Genomic DNA, 13,998 nt, shown 5'->3' on the forward strand with positions numbered 1-13,998 from the left:
GGAAGAGACAGGGTGTGTGTGTGCAGTGACTGTGATTGCACGGCAGAAGGTGTTGTCCACATGCTGGAAGGATGGTTTCTCTGCAAGTACCACAGCACAAGATGGAGGTTCCTTTTCAAGTTGTCTTTGGGATGTGAACCGATGCACATAGCTTTGCCCAATAGCCCTTAACACCATGATTCATGGAATCCACATAAACACCCTACCAGGCCTAGGTTCTGTCACAAAAAGAAAGATTAATCAAAACTGGATGCTTTTCTGTGCAGCTCTTTCCTGATCTGCCCAGAGATTGCAACTATCTGCTTTGGATGTCTGGCACTTAATTCCTTACACTATACATATACATGTGGAGAAGTGTGGCTCAATGGTTAGAGCGGCAGACCCTGATGCAGAGGTCTAGCCCAGGACCAGGATTCAATTCCCCGCCTCGGCGGGTCTTGGGCTCAAAATTCCACGGACCTGATAATTCTCGCCTCGGTGCCTATTCCAATCATGGAGTCCCACTCTGCAACTCTGGGCAATAGCTTGCTTAATCTCCACAACTGCCCCCACAACGCTAAGGATGCCTGGCCTCCACCTTGGGGGTGCCCAGGAGTGGACGCCTCACAGGGAAAGCCAGGATGGGTTCCACAGCGGTATTCGTACAAGCACCTTGAGACCCTTGCGGGTGAGTAGTACGCTATACAAGTATCAATTTACATCTGTGGCCTCTTCAATTTCTAAATATGCTGAGGAGTATATGGAAACAGAAGAGACATGCATACAACTCAAGAAATGTAAACATCCTCTCCTAAAATCCACATTCCTTTGCCCAAACTCTCTCCAGTGCCTTTCTGCAAAGGATAAGAGCTGTCGCTCCAAGGCATATTCTTTGTTTTGACGTGGGTTTTTGGAGGAGCTCTGCGGTGTTACCTTGGATAGATATATGACCAGGAGCAGTCCTTTTGAAGCTGCTATCCCCACACTCCCTCGCCTCACCCCACCAACGCTGTTACCAAGCCTTGGCCACTGGCGAAGCTTAGCTACTGAGCCATGCGTGCAAGCTAGGAGCTATATACTGCTCAAGGCATGAGAGGAGCTAAGCCGCCAAGAAGACAACAGTGTGGCCCGGTTGCCTTCATTTGCACAGAATTTGACTCAAGAACTAGAGACTGCAACCAGCTGCAAATGGCTGAAGCTAAGATATACATATTCAACCAAGGTACTGCAGAAGGTCATGACCCTAAATGGCCCCTTGACCCAGCACTTTTGTATTCTCCCGTTCTCTGTACAAGAGGGCCATATGGGTATCTCCCTTTGGCACAAAGGATTTGATTATATTCCTTTGGCCATAGGACGGTCACCCAGATTCTAGAACCAATCGAACCATCAATCTGGAACAGAAGGTTCCAAACATATAATTGAACCACAGGACCCTATGCCTAAATTCCAGTTCCCGAATGCACTTGAGAATCAGTGCATCCCATATCCCGTAGGTGTCCCACCAATGGTAAAAAACCTGACAACAAGTTAACATACAATCTTTGCTGTACAGCTCACACCCGACACATGAACATAAACATAACTCCGCCCCCACCATCACTCGAGAAAGGTAGAAATGAAAGACACCTTGAGTCTGTTTGTATTGAACCAGAGTTAGTGTGAGAGTATGACTGAGCAGGTGGAGTGTCATTGAATTGAAACAATAATTGTGCAACTGTTTCTGTCTGTTGGGACTTATTGCTATTTTGTAAAAGTCTCAGACATTGAGGACACAAATGTTCACTTTGTTCGTATAGTCAAGAGGTATTTCCATAAGTTACAACCACTTTGTTCTTAGGGTCATGAGGTATTATAAGTTACAAGATATTACTTATGTCCTAGTATACAATAATACTTTGGCACTGTATGATGGTGTTCAAAATAAATGTAGTGCAAAATGTGTTTTGAAACGTTATAGTTTTAATGATGCATGGTGTCGTACCTGATGAATTGATAAGATTGCTTCTGAAACTAAGGGCCAGATGTAGGTAAATCCGATTTACCGACTCTTAAATACCGAGTCATACCGATTCGGTATTTAAAAGTCGGTAAATTGGAAGGAGGCAGATGTAGGTAAAAAATTACCGAATCTGTAAGAGTCGGTATTTACCGATTCTGTAAATACCGAATCTGTATTTCCCATTGATTCCTATGGGCCTTGAAGCCCATAGGAATCAATGTGAAATACAGATTCGGTATTTACAGAATCGGTAAATACCGAATCCTGCAAGGGTGCAGGGGGTGTCACTTTGACACCCTCTAGCACCCCAATTCTGGACTTGTGTGCAATGTGGCACACAGACATCCCCTAAGGGCATGTCTGTGTGTCACATTGCACAGTTGTGCATGCACAGATGTGCATGCACACCTGAATTCGGTATTTTACCACCCAATAGGATTGGGTGGTAAAATACCGATTTTTAAGGGCCTGTGGCACTCTTAGGAGTGCCACCTACATGTGGTTTTTCCGAATCGGTAAATATACCGATTCAGTATTTTACCGATTCTATAAATTTACCGATTCGGTAACTTTACAGAATCGGTAAAATATAGGCCCCCTACATCTGGAAACCCTAATACTGGTCGGTAATGGCCGAATTCGGCCGTTACCGACCGGTATTAGGGCTCCTACATCTGGCCCTAAATGTTTAGGTCATATAGAAGTCCAGATTATGCTATGAGTGAGATAGGCCACATTTTAGGTCGTACACCTTTAATTATAACATGGATAGTGTTTCTGTGTTTTGTTCAACTTGCTCCTGCTCATGCTCATTCGCCCTCCAATTCAGTGTCTAACTTGAAAAAACTCCCCTTTTGAGGGGGGAAAACTGAGCACATGATGTAAATAATATTGTGTCTGATAACGTTGTGAATGAGGCTTCCATGGTGTACACAAAGTATAATTTTCAAAGAAGTGACGGAGGAGATGTGAGAGTTCAATGAGCCATTGTTCAAGGAATGTTTCCTTGTGTTGTACAATCTCCGGATTGCAGTTGCTGAGGAATGGAAGATGTGTCTCACCTTAAGAAATGGGTTAGTGTTTACTTGATTTTGTACGTCATAAGTATTACGTTGTTTCTGATTTGCCAAGTGCAACCCTCACCATGAACAAGCTGAGCTGAATTTGCAGAATCTATTAATTGAATTGCGTGCTTTGCTATAAAACCTTCTGTCCTCCGGTAGTTAGGGCCCCTTTCCCTTTTTGATGCCTGTTTTGTGGCTCTTGCTCCTCTTTTTGCCTTTTTGCTGATTAGTTGGCCCATGCACTCTCTGTAACCTTTTTGGGGAGGAATTTGTCATGTTTCAGATGTCCTAATATGCTGTCAGTACTCTTTATGAGTTTGGCATTTAGAACTTTTATTTAGAATGTGTCTAGCTGAGTGAACAATATTGCATTATTCCCTGTACTCTGCTCTAATCATCTCAGATTATTTTTGCCTATACTCCTTTATACCACTTTTTAACTTTTCTGTAATAAAATCCTTTTGCCTATTTTTGATCTAGCATTCAGTCCTGTATGCATATTATATTTTATTTTGTTTAACTCTGGTCAATTGCTATTTTCCTGGTGAGGAGTGCAGTCTCTAACCGCTAGATCAAACAAGACTTCTGGAGCTGAAATAATATTGGTAATTTTTGGGGTCATCAATTATTGGGGTTCAGATGAATATTGGGATTCAGCTTAGACAGCAGCATTACTGCTCAGTTTGTTGGAATGGTCTTGAGGTGTTACCATGCGTTATAACATACGCCTTATATTCCACTTTGAGAAGTAACAAGATAGTAATTGGGTATCACGTGGTGGTGTTACATGCAGTGTGTAAGATGTAATTCCTGATATTGTAGGGCTGCGTAATGTGGTGATTTATTTGTGAAAACATATTTGCTTGTTAGTAAGAGTGTATGGGACTGCTAACAGTTAATATTGTATTATTAAAGGACTAGCGGGCAATAAGATGAACATGTGAGTTTCATTGCTTTTGATGTTTGTACTGTAACTAATGTTGACCACCTTTTCAGTGACTTGTATTGTGTTTTTTAGTAGATTTACGTGTCTTGCAATGTTCGATGCAAGCATCATTTTTAATATATTTTGCCTCAGACAGATGCTCTTGAAGACCATAACAAAATTTACCACTCACCATTTTCAGCATATATAGTGTTTCTGAATATCATTTTGGTATTTCTAAAACACCACCATACATTATTTGAATTGTATTTAATTACATTTCAAAGTATGTTTGATGTGTTGCTCTGTTTTGTTTGTTGTTCAAAAAATGGTGAGGTAATATTGTTTCTTCAACCCAACACACAAAAGCCATACCTATCATATCGAATGTGAATGTTATTAATATAATATGTCTAGCTTAGAAGAGCATGAGACTTACTACTTTTCCGAAGAATTTGAGACTTTTCCCTTTTCACTTTGTAAAATTCGCCCTGCAACTCAAGATATAAAACAAGTATTTACAATGCAATGGTCTCGGCATTGTTAAAGTTAGAGCTATTGGCATTGCTGATGACATTATTTTTATTTATGTTTTTGTTTTTAAAACATATAAATAAATGGCATTGTCATTTACAATGCCAATACCTTATTCTCTCGCAAATGTGAGACCTATTGCATTTGCACCCACACACAGAGCCACACACACAAAGCCACCCACACACACATACAGAGCCACCCACACAGAGCCACCCACACAGTCATTCACATAAAGCCACCCACACACACACAGAGCCACCCACACAGAGCCACCTACACACACACACACAGAGCCACCCTCACACAGACCCACCTACACACACACAGAGCCACCCTCACACAGACCCACCTACAAAAAAAGCTACCCACACTGAGCCACACAGACAGAGCCCAACACACACACACATACAGAGCCACACACACACAGACAGAGCCACACACACACAGGCAGAGCCACACACACACACAGACAGAGACACACAAACACACAGACAGAGCCACACACACACATACACACAGACAGAGACACACACACAGACAGAGCCACACACACACAGACAGAGCCCCACACACAGAGCCACACACACACACAGAGCCACACACACACAGACAGAGCCACACACACACAGACAGAGCCACACACACACAGACAGGGCCACACACACACACAGACAGAGCCACACACACACAGCCATACACAGCCCCACACACACACACACACACACACAGAGCCACACACACACACAGAGCCACACACACACACACAGAGCCACACAGAGAGACACACATACATAGCCACACACACACACAAAGCCACATAGATACACACACACCCTCACCCCAGCGACTCTCCTTATTTACAAATGGGTTATTCGAGGCAAAAAACTATCACAAGCAGGGAACAGAGGCAAGAAAAGCGAGCACAACCAGGGAACAAAGGCAAGAAAAGCAAGCACAACCAGGGAACATAGGTAAGAAAAAGCGAGCACAATCAGGGAACAGAGGCAAGAAAACGATCACAAGCAGGGAACAGAGGCACTAAAAACGATCACAAGCAGGGAACAGAGGCACTAAAAACGTTCACAAGCAGGGAACAGAGGCAAGAAAACGATCACAAGCAGGGAAAAAAGCCACTAAAAACTATCACAAGCAGGGAACAGAGGCACTAAAAACGATCACAAGCAGGGAACAGAGGCACTAAAAACGATCACAAGCAGGCTGCTGCCCCTGAGACCCTTTCCTGATCTGCGCTGAAGTGAACTCACCGGGTGCTGAGGTGAAGTGTGCAGGTTGTGGCGAGAACCTACCACCAATAGCTCTCTCGTCGGGAGCTGCCTGATCGAAGTCCCTGGCCTGGGGGCCTTCCGAGAGAGTGCAGAGCAGGGTAGGGCCACGCTGAGCCCTTCGGCAGCCAAAGGTGAGAAGCACTGTGCTGGGTGTGGTGGCGGGAGGACTTGCAAGAGGCTCCCACCCCCCACCCGGACCGCGCACTGAGCGGCGGTGCAAAATCCAAATTGAGCCCCTGTCTCTGTGGCCTGCTGTTGGAGAGGCGGGTCGGACGCAAGCCCTTCTGGAGCAGGCCGCGGGAGCCGTTGCTCCGCACTGGGGGGCTTCTGAGAGAGTGCAGAGCAGGTAGGGCCCCACACACACAGAGCCACACACGCACACACACAGAGCCACATAAACACAGAGCCACACACACACACACAGAGCCACACACACACACACACACAGCCACACACGACACCCAGAGACACACACACAGAGCCAAACACACAGAGCTACACACACAGAGCCACACACACACACAGAGCCACATACACAGAGCCACACACACACAGAGCCACACACACACAGAGCCACACACACACACACACAGAGCCACACACACATACATATTCACCTATATAGCTTGAATCAATTCGCCCCCTCAAAATCTGAATGCGTTATGAAGCCTCCAAGCCATAGAACACCCACTTGTCAAGTGTCAGACCTCTTTTCGAACGGTGTATATAATGTTGACACTCCTTTTAGGTTTAGCTATCCAAACACCGTGTACTACACTATTTTATTTCGCAGATTGTCATGTACATGCGTGCACAAAGTCAGAACTCCTGCACACTGTGCTCTCAGTATCATTTGTGGGCTGCGTGCCCCCACTGTAAACCCGGCCGCACCCATGTACCAAGCCTCACCTTGCAGGTCTTGTGGTCGAACCAGACGATCGCATGGTTGCAGGACAGCACCTTGCAGTCGAAGGTGGCATTGCTCTGCACCGGCCGGCAGCGAGCCACCGAGCGTCCGATCTTGACATGCTCGTCCAGGTAGACTTGACACTCCTGGAACGGGTGCAAGTTGGGGCGGCAGGTGAAAATAGCCAAAGCTGAAGGCATGGGTGAGAACTCGCTCCGGTCCGGGACCCCCGCGGGGACAGAAGGAAGCCTTTCTGCTCTAGTGCGAGCCTGACAGCTGCGGCGCTCACCTGTGCATTTTCCACAAACGGGCGGGACCTGTCAGCCGCACTCCCCCAGCCCCATGGCCAGCGGTTGACACCTGCCTGCCGAGAGCTTAGTCCATCCCTGGAACACGGGCTCGGCAACTCCGGGGGCAGGCGGGGGACTCCGGGAGGCACGGGCTCCGGGGAGCGGGCGCTGTGTGTCGGCAGAGGCTCCGAGGCACCATGGGCGATTCACATATTTCTGTTCAGCAGACCTTGTCTCTTGGCTCCATTGTGTAAGAGCCTGTTCTGTGTCACACCGCCGGTTCCAATCCCTCGCCCCATAGGGTCAGGTCTGCATTCAGTCGGGCTGCCGGACTCTGCCCCTCTGAGTACATACCACTGCTGGGGGGGCCCGCTCAAGGATGCCGACTCTGCCGCCTCAACTGGCAATAGGCGTCCTCCCAGCCGCAGGGAGAGCAGAGAAGGCCAGGGAGCTGCTGTTGTGATGTTGGGAGGTTCCGCCTCTTCTCGGCCTCGGTCCGGTGCCTCGTTTGACCTACTCTCTGCCCCCAGCCCCGGATCTCTCACTCAAAGCCACCCTCCCGGTGAACCAAGGGATCAGTCTGAGGGGCTCCGCTTTTACCAGGTCGATCCCGGTCTCCGCAGGGTGGAGGGTGGAGACTGAGCCTCGGTCTCAGTCTCGGAGGGTGGAGGGTGGAGACTGAGCCTCGGTCTCAGTCTGGAGTCTCGGTCTCGGCTCAGCATGCCGCTCAGTCTCCTGTCTGCTTCACTGCTGACCCAGATCACACCACCGCCATCTTGTCACTGGAAAGCCGCAGCCGGCAGCAGGCGTCTGTAAGCCCCGTCCTTTTCGGATTGGGGGGCTTGTTTTTCTTTAGAGAAAGAAACGAAAAAAACACGCCCCTCAATCCGAAAAGGACGGGGCTTACAGCGAAAAGAGATTGTCACAGAGACCTCTTCTCCAATGACTGGCCACCGTTTAGGAGGCCAGCCAATGGGGAAGAGGGGCGGTTTAAGGATTGCTACTCTGAGACATAAGATCTCGTCAGCGAGACTGCGCATGCGCAGCCTACGCTAGCCGAGACCTAAAAAAGGAGGTACTTTAAAAAACATATAAAGCATGGTCAGGTGGTGTGACGCAAAGTTGACCACAAGGTGACCAGCTTGCCTATGTGTGGATCTAATCTACCTCCTTTTAAGAGGTTCTCCCAGAGCAACAGTATAATCTTACTGAAGAGCTCATAAAGAACGTCAATACAGTGGGGAGCCCTTCAGACAAATTCTGCGGGGGATCTGACTGTTAGCTAAATTAGCCATTCGACAGCTAAGTTAAGCACACATCTAGACTTTTTAAATAAAATAACATTTCAGCAAATTAGTCTTATTAAGCAATTAAATAGTTCCATCCAAAAAAGGGCTTAAAAATATGGCTATTAAACAGTTTTGAATATATTAATGAGCATCAAGACATCTCCTACAGACAATTCAAAGGGTAAATGCAAATAAAGATGAATGAAAGAAGCATGACCCATTTTCTTTAAACTCATAATCTACCCTCTCTAGTATTATACAAGATTTCATAAAAAATACCCACAAGTATCCTAGCATTTAACACACTGATCTTATCTGCAGTGATATGCTTCTTCTTTTGACACAGTTTACTTTTTTTTTAGCTGACAGCTCTCACCTTGGAGTGTACTGTGGGTTTCAATTATGAACCAAGATTAAGTGGAGAGCGAGAGAAATTAAAAAATAATACATTCTCGCAAGGACACCCATAAACTGATGTTACTCCCCACTACAACCCAGCTGAGCTACATACGGGTCTGGCCTGATCTTACTCACAGAGAATTGAAAATACAATAGACTAAAACCATTGCAACTTGTGGCAGCTCCAAGGGACATATACATAATCCATTACTCCCTAACATCATCTAGTACTTTTATTAGTTTTCTTTAAACCTACACTAGCCCGAATTTGGGCCGCTCAGAACAACAAAAATGCAATTATCCTGTAAATAATATTTACGAAACACCTTTCATTTGTACCCCTGAAGTCAATTATGTGGTTAAGGGCATTAATATACTGCTGTCTATAATTCCAACAATAATTCCACTCCTTCAAACTTACCATTGGTTAGATTTCACAAGCACCTTAGACATGGTACACTTGGACTACTGCAATATAACCTACAATAGGTTCCTCAAAAACGTCCCTGCAAAGATACTGAAACCTGGAGGCCAGAATGTGCTGAAACACAGAAATGAGCATTCATGTAAGACCAGCCCAGAAGGACAGTTCAGTGGTTCCCAGAGGGGTTAAGATGGAGCAATTATTGATTTTGTTTCCAACTGGTAATATGAGGATATTAGTGGTCTTCTACCCTAGATTGATCTGACATAATTGCTGGCCACTACTCATTCACTGATGGTTTCAGGCAGTCTTATCTCGGATGTGTCTTCAATGTACCATCAGTCCATCCACTACATACACCTGTTATGTATTTATGATATGACTTGCCTATGAATGGAATGTCCAACTATTCCACACCCCACATGACCCCTGGAGACCAATAAGGAAGTTCCAAATGGCTGCCCTCATTACATGAACAACAAAAAAGACTAGGGTCCTGTTATCCTCACGGTCCTCGGGATCAGCGTGATGCTCAATGTGGGCCACCTCCTAATCTATCCAAACCCCGAATGCTATAATAGCAGTGGGCAAGGGAAGGATCAAGTGAGGGCAGGGAAGGAAGGGAACAGCAGGGATGGTGATCTGGAACGACAAACAAAGAATGTTGAGCTTTCTCCTGCCTAACCCTAAATGTACGTCACCACCTTATATCTACATGAACAGCTACACCATCATAAACTATACCTGTAAAAGAAAAGAATTCTACTGCAAGTAAAAAGATACGACTCTTCACAACCTTCATGGGCACCGTACGGAGGTGAACCGCTCTACTCCCCCCTGCAAAACACAAAGAACAACTACTATGACCCACTGTACTATATTCTCCTTATCAATGTATCTATATGTAGAATTGATACCTACCCCTGTATTGCAATTTTGATATCGAGAAAGGGGCAACTCTAAAGCAGTATCTTTGTAGCACAATGTCACCTAACTAATAATGTTATCAAACAATAATCCAACATGGGTTACGTCACCCCGATGAATAATCCGAAAGGTACAGTACCTGTACCAAGTCGCTCAATAGGTCCCAATAGGTTTGTCCAAAAACGTTCCACACCCAATGACTACTCAGCTGTTCATCTGTGGGCTGGAAAAGACTTCTGCCATAAGTACAATAAAGGTCCTCCGCATGAACCGCAAGCCGCAGGTTCGCCAACAGAGGACCAAATCACCAATCCAGGGTTTATGCCACTAACGATATGTATATAATATATCGTCCTCTGCAATAGCCTTGAAAAATCAGGCTTTTCAACGGAGGGCAAAAACGAGGTGCAAATAAAGAACTTCCCCAATTGTGTACCACAGTTCGTCCTCCGAATGAGCCGTGTGATAGCAGGCTCGTACAACGGAGGGCAAGGCAGGCACAAAACGAGGCTCCCAATGATTACACAAAATCGTCCTCTGCATGAGTCTAACAGGACTCACCAACGGAGGACCAAGGTCGGGGAAAAGAAACCCGCAATTGCCGAACTTCGTAAGCCACGAAGTTCACTAGGAGAAAAGGCCTGAAAGCGTTCCTATACACAGGAACCAAGAATCCTCAGAGCTGAAGCAGAGCCCTGCTTTGGCCGCAGATACAAAATATCCAACACCGGCTGCTAGCGGTGTCTTCCTATATGAAACTTCTCACTTCCGGTTCGTCGCTAAGGCTTCTGGGAGACGTAGTCTTTTCGTCCATATCCTATTCGACCGCCACAACCTCCGGAATACGAGGCGCTCATCCGACGGACTTAACAGGTCCATATTTACTAAGATTTTCCTTCAGGCACTACACGAACAACTTGCTCCCCCCCCTTGCGCGCCTTCGGCGTGATGTGGAGGGGTGGCGGAAGTTGCCGCTTTCCTTGCTCGGACGGGCGGCATTGTTTAAAATGATGTCCCTACCCCGGTTTCTGTATGTACTTCAGAATACCCAGGATCTGGTCCCGTCGGGATACTTCAGAGAGGTTGAAGGCCTCCAGCGGGCCCTGCTCTGGGATGGCAGGCCACGCATCGCTATTACCAAACTGACTCTCCCGTTGTACGACGGAGGGATTGCGCTGCCTGACATCCGCAGGTATTATTGGGCGTCTCAATTGGTTGCCATTAATCACGGATTCTATGGACCAGCCGTAAACCCGGGATTTGCCATGGATCGGTGGCTCCTGGGTTTTGTGAAATTCTACAGGGCTCTGTACTCTAGGTCTCTGGATGGGAGAATGACAGGCCCCACTAAAACGTCGGTCCACATTTGGAGAGCGGTGACGAAGGCACAGGGATGGGAAGGCAAACTCACAATGGTGACTCCACTCTATGACTCAGATTTGCTGGGCAACTTGTGGCACACAAAGGGGTTTGACCGCTGGGACTTGATAGGCATCTCCAGGGTGGAAGATATGATGACCAGGGGTCAGATCAAGACTTTTGAGGCACTTCAGAGAGAATTTCAGCTGGGGGAAAGGGAGTTCTTCAGGTACGCTCAGCTAAAACATGCCCTCCTGGCGGTTACACCGGAAGGTGAAAAGATCCCCGATTCTTCCCCACTGGAAGACAGGTTGCTGGACGGCTATATGCCCGACAGCGCTATCTCCCTGACCTATAAGAAACTCATCAACGTTCGTACGGACCTTCTGTTAGGGGTGCGAGATCAGTGGACCCGGGATGGGATTGAGCTGGACGACGAGGACAGGCAGTGTGCGGTCTCGTCCCCGAAGGAGGTGGCGATCCCGGCCAGACTGCGACTCGTGCAACTGAAAATCTTACATAGGGTTTACGTCACTGGCCCCCGACTGATTCACATGGGGCACTCTGAGGATGGTCTCTGTAGACGGGGGTGTGGTTCCCTAGCGACGTTCATGCACATTATGTGGGAATGCAGGGCGGTGGCTGCATATTGGAGGCGTGTACACACAGTGATGGGTGAAGTGACAGGAGTTGATTTGCCTGCGGAAGTCCGGCGCTGTTTATTGAATGTATGGGGCCCTACAGATTACACCAGTTCACAAACTCAATGGGTCACCCTGGGCAACATGGTGGCTAAAAGGGACATTGCACAGAAATGGGGAGCGGCTCTGCCCCCTACGGTAGAGATGTGGAAGGCTAACATGGACTGGTGCATGTTTCGGGAAAAAACTGTGTACGTTGCCAGGGGTAGGCCCAAAAAGTGGAATAAGATTTGGGGGCCCTGGAACGAATATAGAGGTGATATTTGCCTCCCGCCGGACGCAGTGCCCTTGGAGGAGCGAATGTCCCCTTAGCCCCTGAATCCAGCTGGTTGGTTATACACAATGTCCTGACTCCTCCCTCCCTTCGATACCCGAGCATGGGACCTGTTCATGTATCCTATTCCCTATATAGGCCCATCCTGCCCTGATGTAGGGCGATGCCGTACTCATTTCTTTTGCCTTGCCATTTGCATCGTTATAGGTGTTTTTCTGTTGTTATACTGTTTCCTTTCTTTCATTTTATAATATAAAATAAACCTCATATGATTCCGTATTGTATTCTGTGTGCACCATTTGACACCGCATAAAGACTTGCTGCCAAGCCTTCGGGATGTATGGCTGAATAGCTGTGTACTACTGTGTTGTAAATAAAGGTTTTCCAAAAAAAAAAAAAGATTTTCCTTCAGGGTTTCATCACTTACTTGACACAGCCCTACCACAAAATTAATTTTGCTATTTACTAAGACACCCAAAGCCTGATTTGTGTGGCTTCGTAAAAAAAAAAAAGAAAAATAGATAAAGCAGAGCATTGCGCTGCCTTGCATTACCTGGCATAAGGCGTGGTACATCATTCGTAGTGCATGGGCATTCCCATGCATCCACCAATGTATTTTGATGAAACCCATTTTTACTAAAGTCAGTTAATATGGGTTTGTGCCATAAGGGTGCACCTTCCCGAGACTGGCATAACGAAGAACAATATCTCTATTATGCCTCATTAGTTCCTCTTTGCATATGTCCTGCAGTCTGTTAAAAAGAAGGAAAAGTTCTCAAAGAATGGGTTTTCTGGAGTATCCCTTCTGGCACAAAAACTATTCTGACCTTAATGCAGGTGCCTTTGTTCTATGGCGCAGGGGTACATGCATTGGCGCTAGGCAGCTCAAAGTGCACTAGCACAAGAAGAGAGCTGACCTGCAACATATCTTTGGAAATATGACAAAGCACAGCTCTCTCCCTTTAATGTTGTGCAGTGGGAAACAACCTTTACAACGCAACCATTACATTGCACTATATTTACAGTGCAGGCATTACATCGCAACATCCTTTACAGCGCATGTCACTACAATGCATCCATTACTTTGCATGTCACTACAACGCATGACACTACATCGCAGGTCAACACAACACAGGCATTACATCGCATGTCATAACAACGCATACCATTACAACGCATAGTACCCCTACACTATCCAATACTTACCCTACTGTTACATCCCCTGGAGGTAGAATAGTAATTTTTACCCCTACACTATCCAGCACTTAGCTTAAATGCAATGTAATGGTATGCGTTGTAAAGGTATATTTCGATGTAATGGAATGCGTTGTAAGTGTAGTTTAAAAAAAATCGTTGTAGTGGTATGCGATGTAAATGTATGCGTTGTAAAGTAGGTTGCGATGTAAAAACTGCGTTGTAAAGGCATGCATTGTAAATGTATGCGTTGTAACGTCATACATTCTAGTGCAATAGGGTAACTTCCCTTGCTGCAATGTGTTTCATGCATTGTTAGTAAATATGCTCCTAAATCACTACTAAAATCAGAGACAATGTGCATAACAAGCAAAAAACTGATTACATTCTGCCAGTATCACCTTTGAGCCAGTACAATGCCTATTAAACTAGGAGCCGCAC

This window comes from Lissotriton vulgaris, chromosome 10 (genome assembly GCF_964263255.1).
Source record: "Lissotriton vulgaris chromosome 10, aLisVul1.2, whole genome shotgun sequence".
In the NCBI taxonomy this organism is placed as follows: domain Eukaryota; kingdom Metazoa; phylum Chordata; class Amphibia; order Caudata; family Salamandridae; genus Lissotriton; species Lissotriton vulgaris.